Source organism: Conger conger, chromosome 3 (genome assembly GCF_963514075.1).
Source record: "Conger conger chromosome 3, fConCon1.1, whole genome shotgun sequence".
Classification (NCBI taxonomy): domain Eukaryota; kingdom Metazoa; phylum Chordata; class Actinopteri; order Anguilliformes; family Congridae; genus Conger; species Conger conger.
The window spans coordinates 4742211-4767657 of record NC_083762.1 but is presented as its reverse complement, the minus strand read 5'-3'; the positions used below and the strand labels follow the sequence as shown (position 1 = coordinate 4767657).

At 46.6% G+C, this 25447-nt stretch overlaps 1 pseudogene; it reads right to left on the bottom strand.

The window, feature by feature from the left end:
• LOC133123109 (uncharacterized) overlaps positions 1 to 25447 on the bottom strand; it is a 68819-nt pseudogene that overhangs the window by 38150 nt on the left and 5222 nt on the right.

Here is a 25447-nt window from a genome sequence, read left to right as displayed (position 1 = left end):
TCCAGGGTTCTCCACCCACGTGGCACAACATGCAGGAGCAGGGGTGCCACATACTCCCCCCCTCAGCTCCACGCCCCAGGCGGGAGCGTCTGCCCCTAGGCCATCCTCTCTCCTGGATAGCGCATCAGCATTCTGGTGCAGCTTCCCAGCGCGATGTTCCACCTTGAACCGGTAAGGCTGCAACTCTAAAAACCAGCGGGTCACTCGGGCGTTGCTGTCCCGGTTAAGGTACATCCATTTTAGGGGAGCATGATCGGTCACCAACAAGAACTCACGGTCGAGTAGGTAATATCTTAATTTACCTACCGCCCATCTGATGGCGAGGCATTCCTTCTCGACCGTGGCGTAATTCCTTTCATGGCTGAGGAGTTTTCTGCTGATGTATGTCACTGGATGCTCCACCCCATCCTGGATCTGTGACAGGACTGCTCCCAGGCCCACTTCCGATGCGTCGGTCTGCAGCACGAAGGGTTTCTGAAAGTCGGGAGAGATTAGTACAGGTTCCTCACCCAGGGCGGCCCGTAAGTCCTGGAAGGCTGCAGTGACGAGGGGGTTCCACTGGACTGCCGATAGTAACCCACCAGGCCCAGGAACATTCTCACCCGTTTCTTTGTGGCCGGTTGGGGCCAGGTGCCAATGCTATCGACCTTGTTCGACTGGGGCTTCACCCGCCCCCTCCCGACAGTGTGGCCAAGATAGGCTGCTTCCTCCAATCCAAGCCGGCACTTCGTAGGGTTAGCCGTCAGCCCGGCCTCCCTCAGGGACATCAGCACAGCTTCGACTTTGTCGACATGGCTGTCCCAGTCGGTGCTGTGGATGACGATGTCATCCAGGTAGGCTGCTGCATACTTCTGGTGGGGCTGCAACACCTGGTCCATCAACCTCTGGAACGTGGCTGGGGCTCCATGCACGCCAAAGGGGAGTACTGTGTACTGGTAGAGGCCTGTGGGGGTCGCAAAGGCAGTCTTCTCCCTGGCACGGGGTGTTAGGGGAACTTGCCAATACCCTCGCGTCAGGTCTAGGGTGCTGATGAATCGGGCCGGTCCCAGCCGCTCAATGAGCTCGTCCACTCTCGGCATGGGGTACGCATCACACAGGGAGACATCGTTCAGCCGGCGGACTGGGGTATGCTCCAGGGCCTCCTCCCTCCTTCCCTCTCCAGCCACGTCCGGGCTGGGTGGGGGAAACACAAAGATATAGGGTAAGTAGGACGGGTTTTTGTTTGGCTCACGTGTCCGGCGTCCGTTCCGGGTCTTTGGGGTTGCCGTTCGTAAAGGTGGGGTCTCCTTCAGGGTCAGTACAGCAGGGCATAGAAGGTCCTTCCTCTCTCTGCCTTTCTCCCTCTCACACGCTCAGGAAGGGTGCCGACTGAACCTGTTTGCAGCCTCGACCGAGCCTTAAATACCATTCCCTGCTCGTTAGGAAACAGGCTGCAGCTGAGTCAGTACCTTTCCATTCTGCTCACTCATGTGCGCTGTCCGGGGTCCTGGACTGCAGGTAGGGGGATCTCTCTCCAAGGTGCTGATCTTCCCATCACCTCTCTAGGAAGATATACTCCTTCCCAGACCTCTCCTAATGCGTGACGTCCGCGCGGTTGCTCTGCGCAGGTCCCTCCAGGGTTCTCCACCCACGTGGCACAACATGCAGGAGCAGGGGTGCCACAATATATAGTGGTGTGAAAAAGTGTTTGCCCCCTTCTTGATTTCTTATTTTTTTGCATGTTTGTCACACTTAAATGTTTCAGATCATCAAACAAATTTAAATATTAGTCAAAGACAACACAAGTAAACACAAAATACAGTTTTTAAATTAAGGTTTTTATTATTAAGGGAGAAAAAAAATCCAAACCTACATGGCTCTGTGTGAAAAAGTGATTGCCCCCCCTGTTAAAACATAACTTAACTGTGGTTTATCAAACCTGAGTTCAATTTCTCTAGCCACACCCAGGCCTGATTACTGCCACACCTGTTCTCAATCAAGAAATCACTTAAATAGGACCTGCCTGACAAAGTGAAGTAGACCAAATGATCCTCAAAAGCTAGACATCATGCCGAGATCTAAAGAAATTCAGGAACAAATGAGAAAGCAAGTAATTGAGATCTATCAGTCTGGAAAAGGTTATAAAGCCATTTCTAAAGCTTTGGGACAAATGGTGAAAACATGGAACAGTGGTGAACCTTCCCAGGAGTGGCCGGCCGACCAAAATTACCCCAAGAGCGCAGCGACGACTCATCCAAGAGGTCACAAAAGACCCCACAACAACATCCAAAGAACTGCAGGCCTCACTTGCCTCAGTTAAGGTCAGTGTTCATGACTCCACCATAAGAAAGAGACTGGGCAAAAATGGCCTGCATGGCAGAGTTCAAAGACAAAAACCACTGCTGAGCAAAAAGAACATTAAGGCTCGTCTCAATTTTGCCAGAAAACATCTTGATGATCCCCAAGACTTTTGGGAAAATACTCTGTGGTCTGGCAGGACAAAAGTTGAACTTTTGGAAGGTGTGTGTCCCATTACATCTGGCGTAAAAGTAACACCACATTTCAGAAAAAGAACATCACACCAACAGTAAAATATGGTGGTAGTGTGATGGTTTGGGGCTGTTTTGCTGCTTCAGGACCTGGCAGCATGAACCAGACCAGACGCCTGACCCAATGTCGATCCCGGAAACCACTATCGTTTTGCCATGACAAAAACAGACAGGTTTAAAACACAAGACTAATGAGGAGACAATGAGGATCAGATGAGTGGAATGAAACATGAGGAAACACATTTACATTTACATTATTGGCATTTGGCAGACGCTCTTATCCAGAGCAATGTACAACAAAGTGCATAAGTTCGCTGAAAGACCCTAGAGGGAAGTACAATTTCAACTGCTACCTGTACAACAAAGATAAGGACGAGGGCCTTTTTTTTATTTTTTTATTTTTTTTGAGAACAAATAAACAAACAAACAGAGCAAAAGTGACCAAAGTTAACTATCCAAACACTGCTTACCTAGCCAACTAAAAATACAGATACACAAAGCAAGTCACAGAGACAACAATTAAGGTTCACAGGGAGGTAGGGAGGGATGGGGAGTGGTGCTGCTTGAAGAGGTGTGTCTTCAGCTTGTGCTTGAAGGTGGGGAGAGATTCTACAGTTCTGACCTCAACGGGGAGTTCGTTCCACCACCGTGGAGCAAGAACAGACAGTAGTCATGAGCGTGATGTGGAGGTTCAGAGAGGGGGAGGTGCCAAGCGGCCTGTGGAGGCTGAACGAAGAGGTCTGGCAGGGGTGTAGGGTCTGATGATTTTTTGTAGATAAGCTGGGGAAGACCCTTTAACTGCTTGGAAGGCTAGCACCAATGTTTTGAATTTGATGCGAGCCATGACAGGCAGCCAGTGGAGGGAAGTAAGCAGGGGGGTGACGTGTGAGTATTTGGGAAGGTTGAAGACCAGACGAGCTGCTGCATTCTGGATGAGTTGGAGGGGTCTGATGGCAGACGCTGGGAGGCCAGCCAAGAGGGAATTGCAGTAGTCCAGGCAGGACAGAACCATCGCTTGGACCAGGAGCTGGGTCGAGTAGGGGGTGAGAAAGGGGCGGATTCTCCGTATGTTGTATAGGAAGAACCTGCATGACCGGGTCACCGCCACAATGTTCTCGGAGAGGGACAGTCTGCTGTCTATCACCACGCCGAGGTTCCTTGCACTGGGTGACGGCGTGAGTGTGGTATCCCCCAGGGAAATGGAGAGATCCAGATGGGGAGAGGTTTTAGCAGATCACAAACACAAATCATGTGGGGGGGGTACAGGAACAGGGCAAACTCCAAACATGAAATGGAACACATAGAACTGGGAAATCGGGAAATAACTAGGTCATGGAGGCACGGGACATGACAGAAAACAACACTATCCCCTATATGATTCATAGGTCCATATGGACACTCAGGAGTGTGAGCCCGTCTCTGTGCGAGATATCAGCTTCCTCCCTGAGGGATCATCCACCCCAGTCTGAAACACGGGCCGATAGACCCCACCAGTCACCCGGTAGGAGGACCATGCAGGTTATACACGAGACAGAATTATTTTTAACATATACAGTGGGGTCCAAAAGTCTGAGACCACATTGAAAATAGCCTACAACGATACACTTAGTATGTATCTTGTGACGGCACTGGTGTACATTACATTACATTATTGGCATTTGGCAGACGCTCTTATCCAGAGCGACGTACAGTTGCAGGAGACAACCCTCCCCTGGAGCAATGCAGGGTTGAGGGCCTTGCTCAAGGGCCCAATGGCTGTGCGGATATTATTTTGGCTACACTGGGATTAGAACCACCGACCTTGCGTGTCCCAGTGTCGGGGACCCGGCCTAGGCCCCCCTGATGAGAGATTGATGGGGGATGGGTTAGGAAGGAATGCATTGTTAACCCCTCGCACACGCCATTGAGGTGGTAGCAAGAACGCCCGTAAGAGGAACAATATGCAGTTCAGAGATAATGAGCAGCCCTACTTGTCAGCGGAGGAGTCTGAAGTCGGGGGACTTAGATTTAGAGTACTAAGGAGCAAGGTTAAAGTTCTGACTGAGGCCATGCATAGAATGAGTTCCAGAATGACCTTGGAGGAGATTCAACATGCTGAGCGAACAGTCGGGGAATACCCCAACCCTACAGGGGAGGAGCACAATGCCTGGCTAAAGCAAAAAGATAAGGAAAACGGAAGGGATGTCAATACCGAAAGAAGATTAAGAGGCTTTAAGGGACTTCCTGATTCTAATCTGATAATTTATTGGATAGATTCAAAGGACTGACTGTAGAAGAGTTGGGGGATGATTTACATGTCCTTTGTAGATCCCTTAAGGCGCCGCGGAGAGGGGCACCTGAAGAGTGTGTTGAGATGGTGGAGGGCACTAACTTCTGGCTTGCATGAAGTCAAAGTTTGGAGAGAGTCCAAGGAGAGTTTATGACAGGGAGAAAAATAACAGTGATGAATAGGCTCATTAAAAAAGTTGCATAAGAGATAAATGTCTTTCCACTCCGTATACTGGGGACATTTATACAAGTACATGAATTTTGCTTCAGAAGATATCTATGGGCTGTTGAAGAGAGAGCAGTGCAAGACAGCTGCAGTCAAGCTGGAGTGGCGCGCTCCCTCTGCGCGCCACTCCAGGATCTGGATATGGAGAACAGAGTGATGTACGCGGTGCGGACTTAGCCCAAGAGTTGTGGCAACAGGACTGATGTCGAAAGAGCAATGCAGAACAACTATAATCAAGCTTGAGTGGTAATTATAATCTATATTACTTGTAGAAGTAGGAAAGGTAATACATAGAAGTAATACATTATAAGTTTCCTTTCATTTTTATGTCTTTTATTTTTCTTTAAGGCTACTATATAAGGTAGAAAAATGTAGAGAAGTTTTTAGAGTTTAGATAAACATAATATTCTAGGAATAGTTTCTTTTAAACGTCCAGAAGGGGGAGCTATAGGATAAGGCTAAGGCCAAAGAGGATGGGTATTTGAGGGGTCTACCTTGAATTTTAACATCTTGGTGGAAAGGTAAATTAGAAAGAGCTAAAGGGGTATATGGAACTTGCATGTGATTAGCAAACTGAAAGATGACGTATAACCTGTCAGCTGTATAACTCTATTCTTTTGATTGATTATAATAAAGTATATCTTACTATAATCATATGTGATAAAGGTTCTTTTAAAGGAATACAGTGAATACAGGAAATCGTATACCAGATTTGCATCACACCCTTCACTTCGAGACTGGGCTGGAAGTTCAGTAGAACTTACCAGGGCTCCAGGACATTCGGAGTACTTAAAGAAAAAGAGAGTTCATCCCCGAGACACCTCCTGGTGAGGTACTGCTTGTGGGAACGTGAGGTCTGAGCTCGGCAAGGGGTCCGTGGCTCACGACACCAGTCATTAACCACTTTAACCACTACGCTACAGGCCGCCCTTGTATAGGCGAGTGACTACGGGGTGCAGGTATCCTAGATTATCTATGTCTGTTAGGACTCTAAACTGCTAAGTGTGCAGTGGTGCGAGTCAAGAGGATGCAGGTTCAAATTAATACAATTTATTAAACAATGTGCATTGCAGAAATAGAATGACAATGTGTTACAAGAATTACAAGTTGTAATATGAATGGCTGTACGCAAATGGTGCGCAGGAGAGTCTTAGCGAGTCTCCTCGAACCATTCCACGTTTCCCTCTATATACGCAGGGTTTACAGGAAAACAACAAATCATCAAATAAAGAGTCACAAGATGGCGGTAACAATGGTCCTGCTGATGTTATCTCTGTATGTCCAACAAACCTGGTTAACCTTTCTATTACAGCTGGATGCTGACTCACAGGTAACTTGCATTACCTGTGGTTTATTCCTACAAGATCTTTATTCAGCAACCAGTGTATCACACCACCAATTACCACAAACTATTTCCGACATTATTAGCTATCTAAAGACACCAAACACTGTGGCAATGGTTTATACACTGCTATTGTCGTGTCTAGGAAATGACCAATCCAATCTCCAATTCTCCAAAAGTCCAATCTCTAATTTGTCGAAAAACAACTTCAGAGGGAAAAGACACCACGGCAGCAAGCTCTTCAGGAAAAATCAGACTTTATTAGCACAAGTGCACAAAGCCGGATCAATTCTGCAGAACTGAACCTCGATTGTTGGTTTCACACACATTTTATACACTTCTTTCAACCTAATTTTCAACATTCCCAAAGACACCAGCTGGTCTCTGTGGCGCCTCAGTGCACAGGCCCACGCGATATTGTTTTGCTTTGTAAGCTGTTCTTAGAAATCAATGTTCTTTTCACATGTTGTTCCATTAACTATCCTTGAAAATTACAGTCTTCAATGCAAGACATCCTGCCCCGCAAGCCGTTCAAGGCGACCTGCCCCGCAAACTATTTTGGTAAGGACAGCTTACAAAGCAAGACGCCTTGCCCCGAGAGCTGCCCCATCCCGCAAACTGCTTTCTTAACAGAGAGGAATCATAAAAGATGAATTTATGCAAAACATGGTGCTATTCTTACATTTTTCTTTTTAAGCATACACATTATTGTATTCAATTCAGGTTACATATGGGTCACCGGGTACTTCTAGCACAAATTAACAGTTTTGAAAATATACAGGCATACTTGATCATATTTTAATATTTGATTAATGTTCTCTTCTAAGTGAGTAAGTGTGGTTTTTCAGCCTGACGCATTCTTTTGCTTTTTCTTCTACAGTTGACACTGTGGTTACCCTCCGTCCCAACTAGAGAGACGGAGGGTAGAGCAGAGATCAGCTATCCCACGGAGCACTGCTTCCACACAAATACACCACAGATCTCTCAGCTGGATGTGAGTGTCACTCAGGATCGGGCCGAATGGCCGTCTATGGGCCACAGGCTCCAAGCAGTCGCTGCATGCAACGGATCAGCGGCAGAATACGAAACGTGACATTAAAGTGTCCCAAACATTATGGAGCCCTGAAATTGGGGGACTATCTATAAGAAAAGTGCTCTGATGTATGAATGTATGAAAATGCTTATGTTAAACTAAAGAGAAGTAATAAAGAGAAGTAATAAAAATAAAATAAAAATGTTACTTATTCATTTTTCATACATCCTTGGTTATTGTTTTCCATTACAGTTTTCATTTGTTATCCCCTGTTATGTCTGTGTCTGAATGTTTACCAGCCGAGTCACTCCCCTGTCTGCATGTCCCACTATTTGGGTGTTTACCGTAGTTTCAGTTTTCAACATTCCTTCCAAACTCGCAATTCTTACTTCCTGCTTCTCTTGGTAGTTAAATGTTGTAAAACACTAATCTAATCTAGATATTGTACAGTACTAATCCGATTAATACACTTGCTGTCTGTCTAACTAACTAACTAACACTTTTATTGGGTAGTTAGAAGTATTCACGTAACTAATTCACTAACACAATCTCTTAGTGTTTCTGCACTGTTCTATAACTCCGCCTCCCTATGCTATCCCTGATTATTCGCTTAGTTTCAGCGAAGTGTTCGCCCCTGTCTCTGACTACCACTACGTCTTCAATCTATGCAAATGTCTACTCCCTAACCCGGAGCCGTATGTTTTACATGTTGGTTACGTGCATCCAGTCTGCGTTTTCTCTGTTATTACCCTACTATGTTTCCCCACCTGTTGTCTATTTGTTTAGCCCACCTTTTTCCGAGCCCCGCCTAGATAGTCACCTTCCCTCATGTATTTAAAACTCAGTCTCAGTTTCAACCTTTGTCAGAACGTTGATCAGTTATATTGCCAAATTACTTGTACGCCTATTTCTTGAGATTCCTGAAGACACCCCTTTAACTTTGATTTTCGAACTTGCCTTGCCTTCTTGTTTTGTTTGCCCTTCTGCTTTCCTGGTTTTTGATATTCTGCTTTGTTTTAGTGACTTTGTTTTTTGCCCTCGCCCTTTTGTACTTTCGCCTTCTGATTCACTGGATTTCTGACCTTTTTGCCTGTTTTCTTGACTATTCTTTTGCTTTCTGCTTTTTTCTTTGTCTTGGATCTCCTGGCTTACAAATTCGGAATAAATAACTAAGTGTGGGTCCTCAGTGCCGTATATCAGTGCCGTACATCACGTGATGGAGCGCTACGGCCACGGCCCCAAGACCGACGGTCACGACGACGGCCCCGATGACAGCCGCGACGGCCTCGACGACGGCCCCGATGACGGCCCCGACGGCCTCGACGACGGCCCCGACGATGCCGACGACAGCCCAGATGACGCCGACGACAGCCCCGAAGACGACGGCCCCGACAGCCCCGACGACAGCCCCGACGATAGTCCCGACGGCCCCGACGACAGCACCGATGACAGCCCCGATGACAGCCCCGACGCCGGCCCCGACGGCCCCGACGCCAACGGCCCCGAAGCCAGCCCCGACGACAGCCCCGACGACAGCCCCGATGACGACGGCCCCGAAGGCCCCGACGACAGCTCCAACGGCGACGGCCACGACGGCGACGGCCACGACGGCCTCGGCGACTCCGGGGGCCGGCCGCGCTTCGAGCACGTCCATCACCTCCACGCGGTCAGGGTCCCACACGCAGTCCTCCTCCAGACCGCTCGCCACCATCCCGCAGCGCGGCGGGCACCAGGCCGTGTCGTAGCCGTGGTCGTGCCAGGTCTTCTGCAGCGGGTGCCCTTGGTAATTGATCCTCTTCACTCTGCCCACGTTGACCCGGAGCTTCAGCACCACGCACTGGTTCGCGGGGAGCCCCCGGGGGTACGCCATGGCTTTCTTCGCGTCGCGGCTGATGTAGACGCCCCGTCCCAGCATCCCGTCACTGGACTGGTGGAAACCGTCGGCCTTGATCTGCTCCGCTGCCTGACGGGAGGTCCCATGGTACATGACGTACGTGTGACCTTCCTCAGGCTCTGAGTTGTTCTGCAGGACGTTCTGGCATAGGATGATAAATTTAAAATGCTTACTTCTCCAAAACTAAAGAAAGGACATATTTAATACTTTCACCGTGTTTCTTCAATGCCCTCTTGTGCATAACGCATATAAAAACCTAGAACGTGTGACCAACCACCATGTTACTTCTTTAATATGACTGTCACTACACTCATAACGGACGCGCCTGCATCAGCTCTTTGTGTTTTCATAGGTGCTGTTAACTCCTTTCAGCTGCAATATCAGCCCGGTAAAACCTGCTCCCTTTGTTACAAAGTGTTACAGACAAGTCACTAAAAATTAAACCAAAAATGAAAGTTTACAAACGAAGCGCATTCAGCCAAACAAGACGCAAAACTTATGGAGCTAATTCGACTCAAGACATGCCAAATCTGTACAGTACCTGTTCCCAGTTGCTTCCCATGCTGGGGCTTGTCGTGTTTGTCTCGGTGTGTGTGTATGTGTGTGTGTGTGTGTGTGTGTGTGTGTGCCTTTCAGAGATGTCCGCGTTCTCAGCCCACGAGGTCTGTTTCGTATGTCACTGCAGCTGCCGAGCTCAGCAGACATGAAGCAGGGCAGTCTGAAGTCCGCCCCTCCTGGCTATGTAAACAGACACTCACTTTCGCTTTCCTTTTCTGACTGTGGGGATTTCCAAACGCCGTGGTCGTGCCAGGTCTTCTGCAGCGGGTGCCCTTGGTAATCGATCCTCGTCACTCTGCCCACGTTGAGCCTCAGCACCACGCGCTGGTCTGCGGGGAGCCCCAGGGGGTACGCCCTGGCCTTCTCCACGTCGCGGCTGACGTAGACGCCCTGTCCCAGCAAAACGCCTCACCATTTGAAGCTGTAATTTTTACTGAACATCACGCGATCGAGCGCTACGGCCACGGCCCCAACGGCGACGGCCCCGTCGCCCTTTTGTACTTTCGCCTTCTGATTTACAATGAAATAAATGAATGAAATAAAAAGGTGAGAACTGGTGGAAATGCAATAATGTAACAAACACGCAATCAGAACCAAGCAGCAGAACAAGCAAACAAATTATACTTTTCTTCTCTAAAATGTACAGTATGCAGCAAATATTTTTACTCAAACTGAGTCAGACTGGAGAGCAACACCTCACTTTCGCCGTGGGGATTTCGGAACGTAAAACAATGTAAAGTAGACCAGCGTAATTTAAGAAAAGGGAACTAAAGTCCTTTTACTATCCTGTTAAAAACAGTGGAAGCAGTTTCAGGGGGAATGATCGGGAATGTTTTATGTCGGTTTATATGGTATTTTCTGGAGAGACAAAAAGGAGCCTTTTCTCTTCAGCCATTTTCAGTTTCGAGTTTCGCTGCTAGACTCAGTATAAACCAATGGAGTGTGCCGGAGGGGAGACAACTTAACTATGATCAACAAAATAAGTCCATTTTATTTCACTTTCCTCAGAGGTATACTGTGTTGAAAAAAAAGAAGCCGATAACGCGTTCGGATAACGCAAGAAACGCTTCACCATTTGAAGCTCCAACTGTAGCTGAACGTCACGCGATCGGGCGCTCTCGCCACGGCCCCGGGGAATGGCCACTCGGCGAAGGGTCCGGAGTCCGGCCGCGCGTCCAGCACGTCCATCACCTCCACGCGGTCAGGGTCCCACACACAGTCCTCCTCCAGACCGCTCCTGACCATCCCGCAGCGCGCCGGGCACCAGGCCCGCAAACTGCTTTTTAACAGAGAGGAATCATAAAAGATGAATTTATGCAAAACATGGTGCTATTCTATATTTTCCATTTTTCCTTTCAAGCATAGACATTATTGCATTCAATTCAGGTTACATATGGGTCACCGGGTACTTCTAGCACAAATTAACAGTTTATCAGTTTGAAAATATACAGGCATACTTGATCATACTTTAATATTTGATTAATGCTCTCTTCTAAGTGAGTAAGTGTGGTTTTTCAGCCTGATGCATTCTTTTGCTTTTTCTTCTACAGTTGACACTGTGGTTTCTTGCGTTTCCATAAGCTCATCCGTAATTAATGATGTAGGTTCATTGGATTACATATTGATTACATGAGTAATAGGCAGCATACATGTGATATATATTGATTATAGGCCGCATACATATTGGTATACTTTTGACATGAAGTTTTAAGAGTTTTGGAGGAACCAGCCTGCTCAACAACTGACAGTTTGACGGTTTAATCTGATTTTGACTTGTGATTGATTTGTCATAAAACGGAGATATGAATTTTTCCTACACTATTTCAACTCATCAGTTCTGTCAACACAGTCTGTTTCCTTTTGGGGGTCTGCAGAGAGGCACACTTATGTAAAATGCCCTACATGTGTATGTGTGTGTATATGCATCTGTGCGTGTGTGTATGTGTGTGTGTCTACATGCATCTTTGTGTGTGTATATGTGTGTGTGTGTGTGTGTGTACATGCATCTGTGCGTGTGTGTGTGTGTCTGTGTGTGTATGTGAGGCGTGTCGCTGACTGTGTTATAACATGTATTCTGGCTGAGGTTCTGTCATTAGGCAGCTTTCTGGTGGAGACAGTGGTCCTCATTACTAAACACTAATCTCAGCTCTCCACAAGATCCCCCTACACCTAACCCCCCCCCCCTCCCCAGCTACGACAGTTCAGAGAGAGACGGAGGGTAGAGCCGAGATCAGCTATCCCACGGAGCACTGCTTCCACACAAATACCCCACAGATCTCTCAGCTGGCAGGCAGAATCCGGAGCAGGGGAGTCTGTGATACCGGAGTCAGTGCCTGCTGCTGCCAGTAATGAGAAACCTGCAGCTAAAAATGGAAAAGGCCTGGTGGGTGTCTAGTTTTTCTTTTGTTTTTTGAGGATAAAACCAACACACCGTTCCACCCCTTCACCCCAAGCAGCACCCAGAGTAGTGACCAAAAAAGTCCCCAAAAAGAATAACAATATGAATAAGACAATAAAATGAATGCATTTAACAAGAGCGAATGTTCCTTGTGCAACACAGCAGGATGCACTAATGTCCTCTGGCAGTGTGCGTCTCTCTATTTATAATGAAATAAATGAATGAAATAAAAAGGTGAGAACTGGTGAAAATGCAATAATGTAACAAACACGCAATCAGAACCAAGCAGCAGAACAAACAAATAAATTAAACTTTTCTTCTCTGAAATGTACAGTGTGCAGCAAATAGTGAAACGTGACGGCCCCGACAGCGATGGCCATGACGACCCCGACGACGGCCCTGGCTGCCACGACGACGGCCCTGGCTGCCACGACGACGGCCCTGGCTGCCACGACAACGGCCCTGGCTGCCACGACGACGGCCCTGGCTGCCACGACGATGGCCGCGGTGGCCCTGGCAGGCCCGACGGAGCGACGGAGCGACGTACAGTTGATTAGACTAAGCAGGAGACAATCCTCCCCTGGAGCAATGCCTTGCTCAAGGGCCCAACGGCTGAGCGGATTTCATTGTGGCTACACTAGGGATTGAACCACCGACCTCGTGGGTCCCAGTCATGCACCTTAACCACTACGCTACAGGCCGCCCTAACGATAAACAAAAAAAGTGAGGAAGGATTAAAAAATTGTGTACATGCTCTCCATTATGAAATAGATTATGTGTGCATTGCTTAACGATTAGTATATTAACACCTTGTCTTTAAAGGAGTAACATGGTAGTTGACTATAACACTTGCCAGTTGTCTTTACGCAACAACAAAGCAAATGTGCATAATAGTTAGTTTTTTTTTAATTCAGTCATTTAAAACATATTTTTCTAAGCCTAAATTTCCCACTATAAAAGTTCAGCCAAACTGCCTGGGCGCGGTAATGAGAACTGTCAATTAGCTCTGACATGCCCCCACTTTCCTGTAGGCTGGAAGCACAAACTGTGGGTTAAGTTATCGGGGAGACATAAGAGGAGTGGCTAATCCCCGTGTGAAGCACAAAGAGGAGAACATTGTTGAACATAGGATGATCAATTTAAAACACTTACTTCTCCAAAACTAAAGAACGGACATATTTACTACTTTCACCGTGTTTCTTCAATGCCCTCTTGTGCATAACGCATATAAACACCTAGAACGTGTGACCAACCTCCATGTTACTCCTTTAATATGACTGTCACTACATTCATAATGGATGTGCCTGCATCAGCTCTTTGTGTTTTCATAGGTGCTGTTAACTCCTTTCAGTTGCAATATCAGCCTGGTAAAACCTTCTCCCTTTGTTACAAAGTGTGACAGACAAGTCTCTAAAAATGAAACCAAAAACTAAAGTTTACAAATGAAGCACATTCAGCCAAGCAAGACACAACATTTATGGACCTAATTCGACTCAATAAGTGCCAAATTTGTACAGTACCTGTTCCCAGTTGCTTTCCATGCTGGGGCTTGTCGTGTTCGTCCCGGTGTGTGTGTGTGTGTGTGTGTGTGCCTTTCGGAAACGTCCGTGTTCTTAGCCCACGAGGTCTGCTTCGTATGTCACTGCGGCTGCCAGGCTTGGCAGGAAGGAAGCAGGGCACTCTGAACCACGCCTCCTGGCCAGGCAAACAGACACCTGTGTTACGAAACAGTCCAGAGTTCAGTGGCCTGCTTATCTGAAACATCTGCAATGTATATCCACACTCCATAGTGTGGCTCTATATGATCGCTATCTATTTGTATAAACGCGGACGTGCCTGTGGCCTGTATAGCCTACAATGATACACTTAGCATGTATCTTGTGTGTGTGTATGTGTGTGTACATGCATCTGTGCATGTGTATATGTGTGTGTGTCGACATGCATGTGTGTGTGTCTGTGTGTGTATTGTGATATCCCATGTCAAAAATCAGGCAGCAAAAGGTTTTAAGTGAAAAAACTGAGGTTAATTTATTCTCACAAAAAAACAGTGAAGGGCAAGGGGCGATGAGAAAGAACAAAAAAACAGCCGTTCCGAAGCTTCAGGCTGGTGGGTTCCTGGTTCCTAAGCTTTCCTTGGCTTAGGGGCGCAGCACTACTCCAGGCCTGTGGAAAACTGAATGAAAGATCACAAAAAGTCAGCACAGTCACAGAATTCACCATAACACTCTCTCTCCAGCTCTTGAGAATTCCTGTCCTTAAATCCCTTGGCCTCATCACTCAACGCAGCCCATCTGTGCTTGAGGGGGTGTGGCCAGGAGCAGTTTACAATCGGCAGGTGTGCCTCGTTGGGTGCCACAGTACATGCATCTGTGCGTGTGTGTGTGTGTGTGTGTGTGTGCGTACATGCATCTGTGCGTGTGTGTGTGTACATGCATCTGTGCGTGCGCGTGCGCGCGTGTGTGCACATGCATGTGTGCGTGTGTGTGTGTGTACATGCATGTGTGCGTGTGTGTGTACATGCATGTGTACGTGTGTGTCTGTGTGTGTGTGTACATGCATGTGTGCGTGTTGTAGGGTCCTCGCACAGGCCACCAAATAACGTAGGGATTTTACTCTTTACGAAACCGGGGCGCCAATAAATGTTATGTAGCACTACTACTGCAAAACGTAATCAGTCTCATAAAATTACTGTTATCAGAAATATCTAACCACAAATTTAGTATTTTAATTCATAATTAAAATAACTAATATTAATGATTAAACATACCGATAACCTGAAGGTTGGAAGTTCTTTGAAAGACTGCTTTAACTCGGCTCCCATGTCTATGTGACACCAAAACAGACACCGGGTTTAATAAAATATATTTATTAAACAAGCGTACAAACACAGAACAGATAAACTAACGGGAAGTTAGTAGGGTAAGTCAGTGCGCGAGTGCAAGCGCGCGTGTCCCTTGAAGTTATTGTTAGCTGTGAGAAGACTACTTGCGTAGTTTACTCTATATATGTGCAAAAGACGGCAAATCAATTCACGTACATATATATGTATAGCTAACAAAATACATTCCAATGATACGACGGCAAATATGGAAATACAGATTCACAAAAACAGTTAAGACTAAACTAAACACTGGCTATGCCTGAATGTTTGTTGTCTTACTGAGTCCATACGCCCATATGGATCCAAAAGGCGTGCTGTCCTTATAGGAGCCGCGATGGTGCTGTGAATGATGTCCTGGAGAGGTGCGCAGAGCTGGGGCGTTCCCGTCTTAGCCGCTTGTCATCTGGTCCGCTCGGTTGCTGGAAGGATGTCCGCTGGTCCTTTTTCCGGGTGGAAGAGTTCGTTGCTGTTGTTCGTTGGTGAGCTTTGCAGTGGTAAACTGATGTAGCGTTCCGCGTACACCAGTTTCCACTCGCTATAGGCCACTAAGTTACCGCGAGGTAACTGGGTGTGTCCGTAGGCCTGGTAGTGCGCTGTGCAGCATTCAGCCTCTGTCCGAGTCTCGGAGCAGATGAGCTGAAGCGAATGGCCAAAAAGGGTGCGTCGAAAATAAGTGGAAAGAAGAGAAGAAGAAGAGGAAGAAAAAGATCCTGAGAACCTGTCTTGCTCTTATACGGGAAAGTTTATTGCTCCCCCCATTACGGGATTGGCTGAACCGAGCTAGACGTCATGCGGGGTGGACGTCGCAGAATTGTCCTGTGGGATTGTGGGAGTTGTGGATCCTACAGTTTGTATGTATGTGTGTGTGTGAGGCGTGTAGACCAGCGTAATTTAAGGCGAGGGAACTAAAGTCCTTTTACTATCCTGTTAAAAACAGTGAAAGCAGTTTCAGGGGGAATGATCGGGAATGTTTTATGTCGGTTTATATGATATTTTCTGAGACAAAAAGGAGCCTTTTCTCTTCAGCCATTTTCAGTTTCGAGTGGCCATGATTCAGTATAAACCAATGGAGTGTGCCGGAGGGGAGACAACTTAACTATGATCAACAAAATAATTCAATTTTATTTCATTTTCCTCAGAATATACTGTGTGAAAAAAAAGCCGACGGCGCATTTGGATTACGGAAAAAACGCTTCACCATTTCAAGCTAAAATTTTTACTAAACATCATGCGATTGAGCGCCATGGCCACGGCCCCCACGGTGACGGCCCTGGCGGCCCCGACAGCCCTGGAGGTGACGGCCCTGGCGGTGAAGGCCCCCATGGTGACGGCCCTGGAGGTGACGGCCCTGGAGGTGACGGCCCTGGAGGTGATGGCCCTGGCGACGGGCCCCATGGTTACGGCCCTGGCGGTGATGGCCCTGGCGGCCCCGGTGGCCCCCGCGGTGACGGCCCCCAAAGTGATGGCCCCCACGGTGACGGCCGCCACGGTGACGGCCACCACGGTGATGGCCCCGGCAACGGCCTTGGTGGAGACCCCAGCGACTCCAGAGGCCGCTCGCGCGTCGAGCACGTCCATCACTTCCACGCGCTTGGGGTCCCACACGCATTCCTCCTCCAGATCGCTCGGCACCATCCCGCAGCGCGGCGGGCACCAGGCCGTGTCGTAGCCGTGCTCGTGCCAGGTCTTCTGCAGCGGGTGCCCTTGGTAATCGATCCTCATCACTCTGCCCACGTTGACCCGGAGCTTCAGCACCACGCGCTGGTCCGCGGGGAGCCCCCGGGGGTACGCCCTGGCCTTCTTCACGTCACGACTGGCGTACACGCCCCGACCCAGCATCCCGTCGCTGGACTGGTGGAAACCGTGGGCCTTGATCTGCTCCGCTGCCTGACGAGAGGTCCCGTGGTACATGACGTACGTGTGACCTTCCTCAGGCTCTGAGCTGCTCTGCAGGAAGTTGTGTAATTCTGCCATCCAGACGGACATCTGCTTCACTGATATCTGCAAGTTATAACATTATGAGTTGTTAATGTTAATGTTCATTCATTCATTCATTCATTCAGTATCCTAACCCGCTTATCCTGAACAGGGTCACAGGGGGGCTGGAGCCTATCCCAGCATACATTGGGCGAAAGGCTGGAATACACCCTGGACAGGTCACCAGTCCATCGTAGGGCACACACACCATTTACTCACACACTCATACCTACAGGCAATTTAGACTCTCCTATCAGCCTAACCTGCATGTCTTTGGACTGTGGGAGGAAACCCACGCAAACACGGGGAGAAACTCCAAACAGAGAGGCCTCGGCCGACCAGGATTCGAACCCAGGACCTCCTTGCTGTGAGGCGGCAGTGCTACCCACTGCACCATCCGTGCCACCCCCATTATCAGTAGTTTGCATGACAAACAATACATCACATTACATTACATTAATGGCATTTGGCAGACACTCTTACCCAGAGCGACATACAGTTGATTAGATTAAGCAGGAGACAATCCTCTCCTGGAGCAAAACAGGATTAAGGGCCTTGCCCAAGGGCCCAACGGCTGTGTGGATCACATTGTGGCTACACTAGGGATCGAACCACCGACCTTGTGGGTCCCAGTCATGTACCTTAACCACTATGCTACAGGCCGCCCTAACGATAAACAAAAAAGTTAGGAAGGTTTAAAACTGCTCCTCTTCTAACCCCACTGTTACCCCTTCACACAAGTCCGATCACCACTTAATTTCCTTCTCCATCCCCCAAGCTCCTCTACCTCCCTCCCCTTCTCTCACTCCCACTGTTTCTGTCCGATGTAACCTCCGCTCTCTATCACCCTCCTACCTTGCCCCCAGAGTCACCACTTCCCTCCCTCCTCTTGAATCCTTCTCCAAACTACCCACTGATTCCGCATCTTCCATGCTGCTTACCTCTCTCTCCTCAGCCCTTGACTCTCTCTGTCCTCTTGTCTCCCGGCCTGCTCGATCCTCCCCTCCCAGCCCATGGATTTCTGACCTTCTACGTTCCTCCAGGCCCAGCCTACGTGCAGCTGAGAGGAAGTGGAGGAAATCAAAAGACCCATCGGACCTGTCTTCCTACCAGTCTCTCCTGGCGGAATTCTCCTCCGCTATCACCACTGGCAAAAGAAATTACTTCCAAACAAAAATCCAGAACTCCACTTCTAACCCTCCACTTCTCTCCATTTTCTCCTCTCTCCTCAGCACACCTCCCCCACCATCTGCGTCCTCGCTCACTGCTGATGACTTTGCGGTATTTTTAGACGAGAAGGTTGCAGATATCTGCAGCACCTTCGCGACCACCACCACATCTATGCCTGCCTCCATTTCTGTGTCTGCCCCCTGTTTCTCCTCTTTCTGTCCCCTTACAGATGCTGATGTGTCTCACCTCCTGCTCTCCCACCGCCCTACTACTTGTGCCCTGGACCCCATCCCCTCAAACCTCTTTCAGGCCATCACGCCTGACATCCTCCCATTTGTCACCTCCCTTGTTAACTCCTCTCGGTCCTCTGGCTGCTTTCCCTCATCATTCAAGAGGGCCTACATCACCCCGCTCCTAAAGAAACCCACTCTAGACCCCTCCTGCATTCAAAACTACCGTCCGGTATCTCTCCTTCCTTTTCTATCCAAATCCATTGAACGAGCCACCTCCAACCAATTCTCTTCCTTCCTCTCTCAGAATAACCTGCTGGACCCCCACCAGTCCGGCTTCAGACCTGGCCACTCGACGGAGACTGCACTCCTCTCTATCAACGAGTCCCTTCAGGCTGCACAAGCAACCTCTCTCTCCTCTGTCCTGATCCTACTTGACCTTTCTGCGGCGTTCGACACGGTCAACCACTCCGTCCTCTTAGCCTCCCTGGCATCTACAGGGATCTGTGGCACAGCCTTAAAGTGGATCCAATCTTATCTCTCTGGCCGGTCCTCCCAGGTGTCCTGGGCTGGAGGAGTGTCAACCCCTCGCCCCCTTGTTACAAGAGTCCCCCAGGGCTCAGTCCTCGGACCCCTCCTCTTCTCCTTCTACATGAGATCCCTTGGCCCCGTTATTGCTGCTCATGGCATCTCCTATCATTGTTATGCCGATGACACCCAAATCTTTCTCTCCTTCCCCCCATCAGGCACACAGGTCTCTACCCGTATCTCCGCCTGCCTGAGAGACTGGATGGGCAACCACCATCTAAAACTCAACCCAGGTAAGATGGAGGTGATCTTCATCCCTGCTTTAACCTCTCCCTTCTCTGATTTCTCCATCTCACTAGGGGATACCACAGTGACCTCATCCCCTAGTGCAAGAAACCTTGGAGTGGTGATGGACAACAGGCTATCCTTCTCCAAGAACATCGCTGCGGTGACCCGGGCGATGGTCCCACGGTGGTGGAATGACCTCCCGGTGGATGTCAGAACGACAGAGTCTCTGACCTCCTTCAAGCGCAGACTGAAGACCCATCTCTTCAGGCTACACCTTTCCCTCCCCAACTCACAATCACCGTGATTAGCCTTAGACCGTAATGGCACTTATGTATAGATATTGTTACTTGTATAGGTATTGTTGTTTTTATTGGCTGTTGTATTGTATTCTAGCTGCCAACTGTGGTATGCTAGTTTGAAAGTTAATTGTACTCTTCAAGGGTTCTGAATTTCTGTATGTTTACACTAGGACTCAGAAATGTACTGTCCTCTCAGGTCCACTTTTGCACTTGTTCTTGTGTTTGATTTGCACTTTGTTGTACGTCGCTCTGGATAAGAGCATCTGCTAAATGCCATGTAATGTAATGTAAAAAATTGTGTACATGCTCTCCATTCTGAAATAGATTATGTGTGCATTGCTTAACGATTAGTATATTAACACCTTGTCTTTTAAGGAGTAACATGGTGGTTGAATGTAACACTTGACAGTTGTCTTTATGCAACAACAAAGCAGATGTTCATAATAGTTAGTTTTTTTTAAATTCAGTAATTAAAAACATATTTTTCTAAGCCTAAATTTCCCACTATAAAAGTTCAGCCAAACTGTCTGGGCGCGGTAATGAGAACTGTCAATTAGCTCTGACATGCCTCCACTTTCCTGTAGGCTGGAAGTGTAAACTGTGGGTCACAAGTTATCGGGGAGAGATAAGGGGAGTGGCTAATCTCCTTGTGAAGCACAAAGAGGAGAACATTGTTGAACATAGGATGATAAATTTAAAACACTTACTTCTCCAAAACTAAAGAACGGACATATTTACTACTTTCACCGTGTTTCTTCAATGCCCTCTTGTGCATAACGCATATAAACACCTAGAACGTGTGACCAACCACCATGTTACTCCTTTAATATGACTGTCACTACATTCATAATGGACGCGCCTGCATCAGCTCTTTGTGTTTTCATAGGTGCTGTTAACTCCTTTCAGTTGCAGTATCAGCCCGGTAAAACCTGCTCCCTTTGTTACAAAGTGTGACAGACAAGTCACTAAAAATGAAACCAAAAGTGAAGGTTTACAAACGAAGCGCATTCAGCCAAACAAGATGCAAAACATGCGGAGCTAATTCGACTCAAGAAGTACCAAATCTGTACAGTACCTGTGCCCAGTTGCTTCCCATGCTGGGGCTTGTCATGTTTGTCCCGGTGTGTGTGTGTGTGTGTGTGTCTGTGTGTGTGTGTGTGTGTGTGTGTGCCTTTCAGAAACGTCCGTGTTCTTAGCCCACGAGGTCTGCTTTGTTTGTCACTGCGGTTGCCAGGCTTGGCAGGAAGGAAGCAGGGCAGTCTGAACCACGCCTCCTGGGTATGTAAACAGACACTTCTGTTATGAAACAGTCCAGAGTTAAGTGGCTGCCTTATGTGTGTATGTGTGTGTGTCTACATGCATGTGTATGTGTGTGTACATGCATCTGTGCGTGTGTATGTGTGTGTACATTGTCGTGACCCGCTGGTTGAGAGAGAGAGAGAGAGAGAGAGAGAGAGAGAGAGTGAGCAACATTGGTGAACAAAAATTATTTCATTTTTTTTTTTCTACTAGTGCCTTCAGGGCACTTCTCAATTGTCCAGAACAAAAATTCCTTTTTCAAAAAAAGAAAGGGAAAAAGATCAAAGAAAAAATAGAAATAAATTAAGCGGCCAAAAAATTAGGAACTCCGAAACGTATCTCGTATAAACGTATTAATGTGTCCCAAACATTATGGAGCCCTGAAATTGGGGGATTATCTATAAGAATAGTGGTCTGATGTCTGCGTTGGTGAAAAAAACAATGTATGAAAATGCTTATATTGAACTAAAGAGAAGTAATAAAGAGAAGTAATAAAAATAAAAAATTAATTTAAAATGTTATTTATTCATTTTTTATACATCCTTGGTTATTGCTTTCCATTAAGTTCTCATTTGTTATCCCCGGCTGTGTCTGCATCTGAATGTTTACCAGCCTAGTCACTAGTCTGCGTGTCCTACTATTCGGGTGTTTACGGTAGTTTCGGGTTTTCAACATTCCTTCCAAACTCGCAATTCTTACTTCCTGCTTCTCTTGGTAGTTCAATGTTGTAAAGCACTATTCTTTATTATAGATATCAATTATTATTGATATTATTAAATTATTATAAAATTCTATTAAATTATTAAAATGTAATTATCAATTATTTATCAATTATTACTAACTACGACTAATCTAGATATTGTACAGTTCTAATCTGATTAATACACTTACTGTCTGTCTAACTAACCAACTAACAGTCACTTTTATTGGGTAGTTAGAAGTATTCACCTACAGTTGTGTGAAAAAGTGTTTGCCCCCTTCCTGATTTCTTAATTTTTTGCATGTTTGTCACACTTAAATGTTTCAGATCATCAAACAAATTTAAATATTAGTCAAAGACAACACAAGTAAACACAAAATGCAGTTTTTAAATGAAGGTTTTTATTATTAAGGGAGAAAAAAAATCCAAACCTACATGGCCCTGTGTGAAAAAGTGATTGCCCCCCCCTGTTAAAACATAACTTAACTGTGGTTTATCAAATCTGAGTTCAATTTCTCTAGCCACACCCAGGCCTGATTACTGCCACACCTGTTCTCAATCAAGAAATCACTTAAATAGGACCTGCCTGACAAAGTGAAGTAGACCAAATGATCCTCAAAAGCTAGACATCATGCCGAGATCTAAAGAAATTCAGGAACAAATGAGAAAGAAAGTAATTGAGATCTATCAGTCTGGAAAAGGTTATAAAGCCATTTCTAAAGCTTTGGGACTCCAGCGAACCACAGTGAGAGCCATTATCCACAAATGGTGAAAACATGGAACAGTGGTGAACCTTCCCAGGAGTGGCCGGCCGACCAAAATTACCCCAAGAGCGCAGCGACGACTCATCCAAGACGTCACAAAAGACCCCACAACAACATCCAAAGAACTGCAGGCCTCACTTGCCTCAGTTAAGGTCAGTGTTCATCACTCCACCATAAGAAAGAGACTTGGCAAAAATGGCCTGCATGGCAGAGTTCCAAGACGAAAACCACTGCTGAGCAAAAAGAACATTAAGGCTTGTCTCAATTTTGCCAGAAAACATCTTGATGTTCCCCAAGACTTTTGGGAAAATACTCTGTGGTCTGACGAGACAAAAGTTGAACTTTTTAGAAGGTGTGTGTCCCATTACATCTGGCGTAAAAGTAACACCGCATTTCAGAAAAAGAACATCATACCAACAGTAAAATATGGTGGTGGTAGTGTGATAGTCTGGGGCTGTTTTGCTGCTTCAGGACCTGGAAGACTTGCTGTGATAAATGGAACCATAAATTCTGCTGTCTACCAAAAAATCCTGAAGGAGAATGTCCGACCATCTGTTCGTGACCTCAAGCTGAAACGAACTTGGGTTCTGCAGCAGGACAATGATCCAAAACACACCAGCAAGTCCACCTCTGAATGGCTGAAGAAAAACAAAATGAAGACTTTGGAGTGGCCTAGTCAAAGTCCTGACCTGAATCCTATTGAGATGCTGTGGCATGACCTTAAAAAGGCGGTTCATGCTCGAAAACCCTCCAATGTGGCTGAATTACAACAATTCCGCAAAGATGAGTGGGCCAAAATTCCTCCACAGCACTGTAAGAGACTCATTGCAAGTTATCGCAAACGCTTGATTGCAGATGTTGCTGCTAAGGGTGGCCCAACCAGTTATTAGGTTTAGGGGGGAATCACTTTTTCACACAGGGTCATGTAGGTTTGGATTTTTTTTCTCCCTTAATAATAAAAACCTTCATTTAAAAACTGTATTTTGTGTTTACTGTTTGTGTTTACTTGTGTTGTCTTTGACTAATATTTAAATTTGTTTCATGATCTGAAACATTTAAGTGTGACAAACATGCAAATAAATAAGAAATCAGGAAGGGCAGCCATTAAAATTAAGCATAAGATCGTCGCCTCATAGATGGTCATATTTGCATGAAATTAAAATGATCCACCATACTAACGTGGAGATCTAGCAATGAAAGTTTAGCTTAGTTCTAGCTTACCGAGTCTCAGCAAGGCACATACAAAAGAAAAGATGAAACCAGAGTTTCCACTGCAGTGTCCTTGCGTTCTGTTTAGCTTCTCTTCGGCTTCTTTGGTGGCTATAATAACGTTAGCTTCCAATTCTCTCGTGAATATAAAGAGCAACAGAGCGAATATGGAAGCCGGTAATAAGGCTGCAGGAATTCAATGCGTTTGCAGCATTTAGAAAAGACAGTTAACCTGCACGCCCGCCATTTTCTTCACTTAACTATTCAATACAACACTTATAAAATAGTTTCTCGATCGTTCTGCTCAACTCTCTGTTCACTCTCTCTTCACGTTTTTTCGCCAACAAGCAACACTCTGCAACAAGCAACAATCTGATCATACATTTATAAAATTTATATGATGTTGTTATTGTGGATTATTTTGTGATATTATGTCTCTCAATGTTAAAATGTACCTATGATTAAAATTCTACACAGTTCCATTCTTTGTAAGTGGGCAAACCTACAAAATCAGCAAGGGATCAAATAATTATTGCTCCCACTGTACCAGCAACCCTCCGACTGCCAGACGACTGCTCTTACCGCCTGAGCCAATGTCGATCCCGGAAACCACTATCGTTTTGCCATGACAAAAACAGACAGGTTTAAAACACAAGACTAATGAGGAGACAATGAGGATCAGATGAGTGGAATGAAACATGAGGAAACACAAATCATGTGGGGGGGAGGTACAGGAACCGGGCAAACTCTAAACATGAAATGGAACACATAGAACTGGGAAATCGGGAAATAACTAGGTCATGGAGGCACGGGACAAGACAGAAAACAACACTATCCTCTATATGATTCATAGGTCCATATGGACACTCAGGAGTGTGAGCCCGTCTCTGTGCGAGATATCAGCTTCCTCCCTGAGGGATCGTCCACTCCAGTCTCAAACACGGGTCGATAGACCCCACCAGTCACCCGTTAGGAGGACGATGCAGGTTATACACGAGACAGAATTATTTTTAACATATACAGTGGGGTCCAAAAGTCTGAGACCACATTGAAAATCTGGGATGTTATTTTCATGTAATCCTGGAAATAAACAGAAAGTTTTAGGATTTCGACGAAATAATTAAAGTCACTTCAAATCTTCGCAAGAACTACTCGAAGACCAAAGAAGAGCCAGGAGCGCTGCACAATCCACCATCAGCTGACCTCAACCCCACTGAACATGTATGGGGGTGCTTGAAGACTGACAAAAGACAAGCATTCAGTAACATCACGACATGCTCCCTGGAACATTGTCAAATAATGCTGCGATAACGTGAATCATCGGCTTTTGCACATGACAGCTTGAGCGCACGTTGCCATTAAAGCAAAAGGTGGGCATACCAAACGCAAAGAAATTCTGAAATTCACACAAATTCACTCAAATTGTGTATAATTAGTAATGAGAAAGTTTGTATTAATTCGGAAAAAAAGCAAAATAGAAGTATTTTCGGGAGTGGTCTCAGACTTTTGGACCCCAGTGTATTATTGCGTCCGCCACAGGAACTCATGTGTGAAAAGAGCAGTTTATTAAAGTCATTCAGTGCTGACGGGACTCCCTCAGAGGCGATATGCTGTTCTCCCTGTGAACCCTTTCAGGCGGCTGTGTGTGAAGTCTTCGCAAGGTCGTACCACCATGTCCGTCACTGCCTGCATACTTATAATAAACTTTGTCAACTTTTCGTCAACATCGGAAATGTCAGATTTTCTTACACCCCCAAACCTCTGCTACCTTGCTGATCTCTCTTTCTCTCTCTCTCACACACACACACACACACACACACTCTTTCTCTCTCTCTCCCTCTCTCTCATCCTCTCT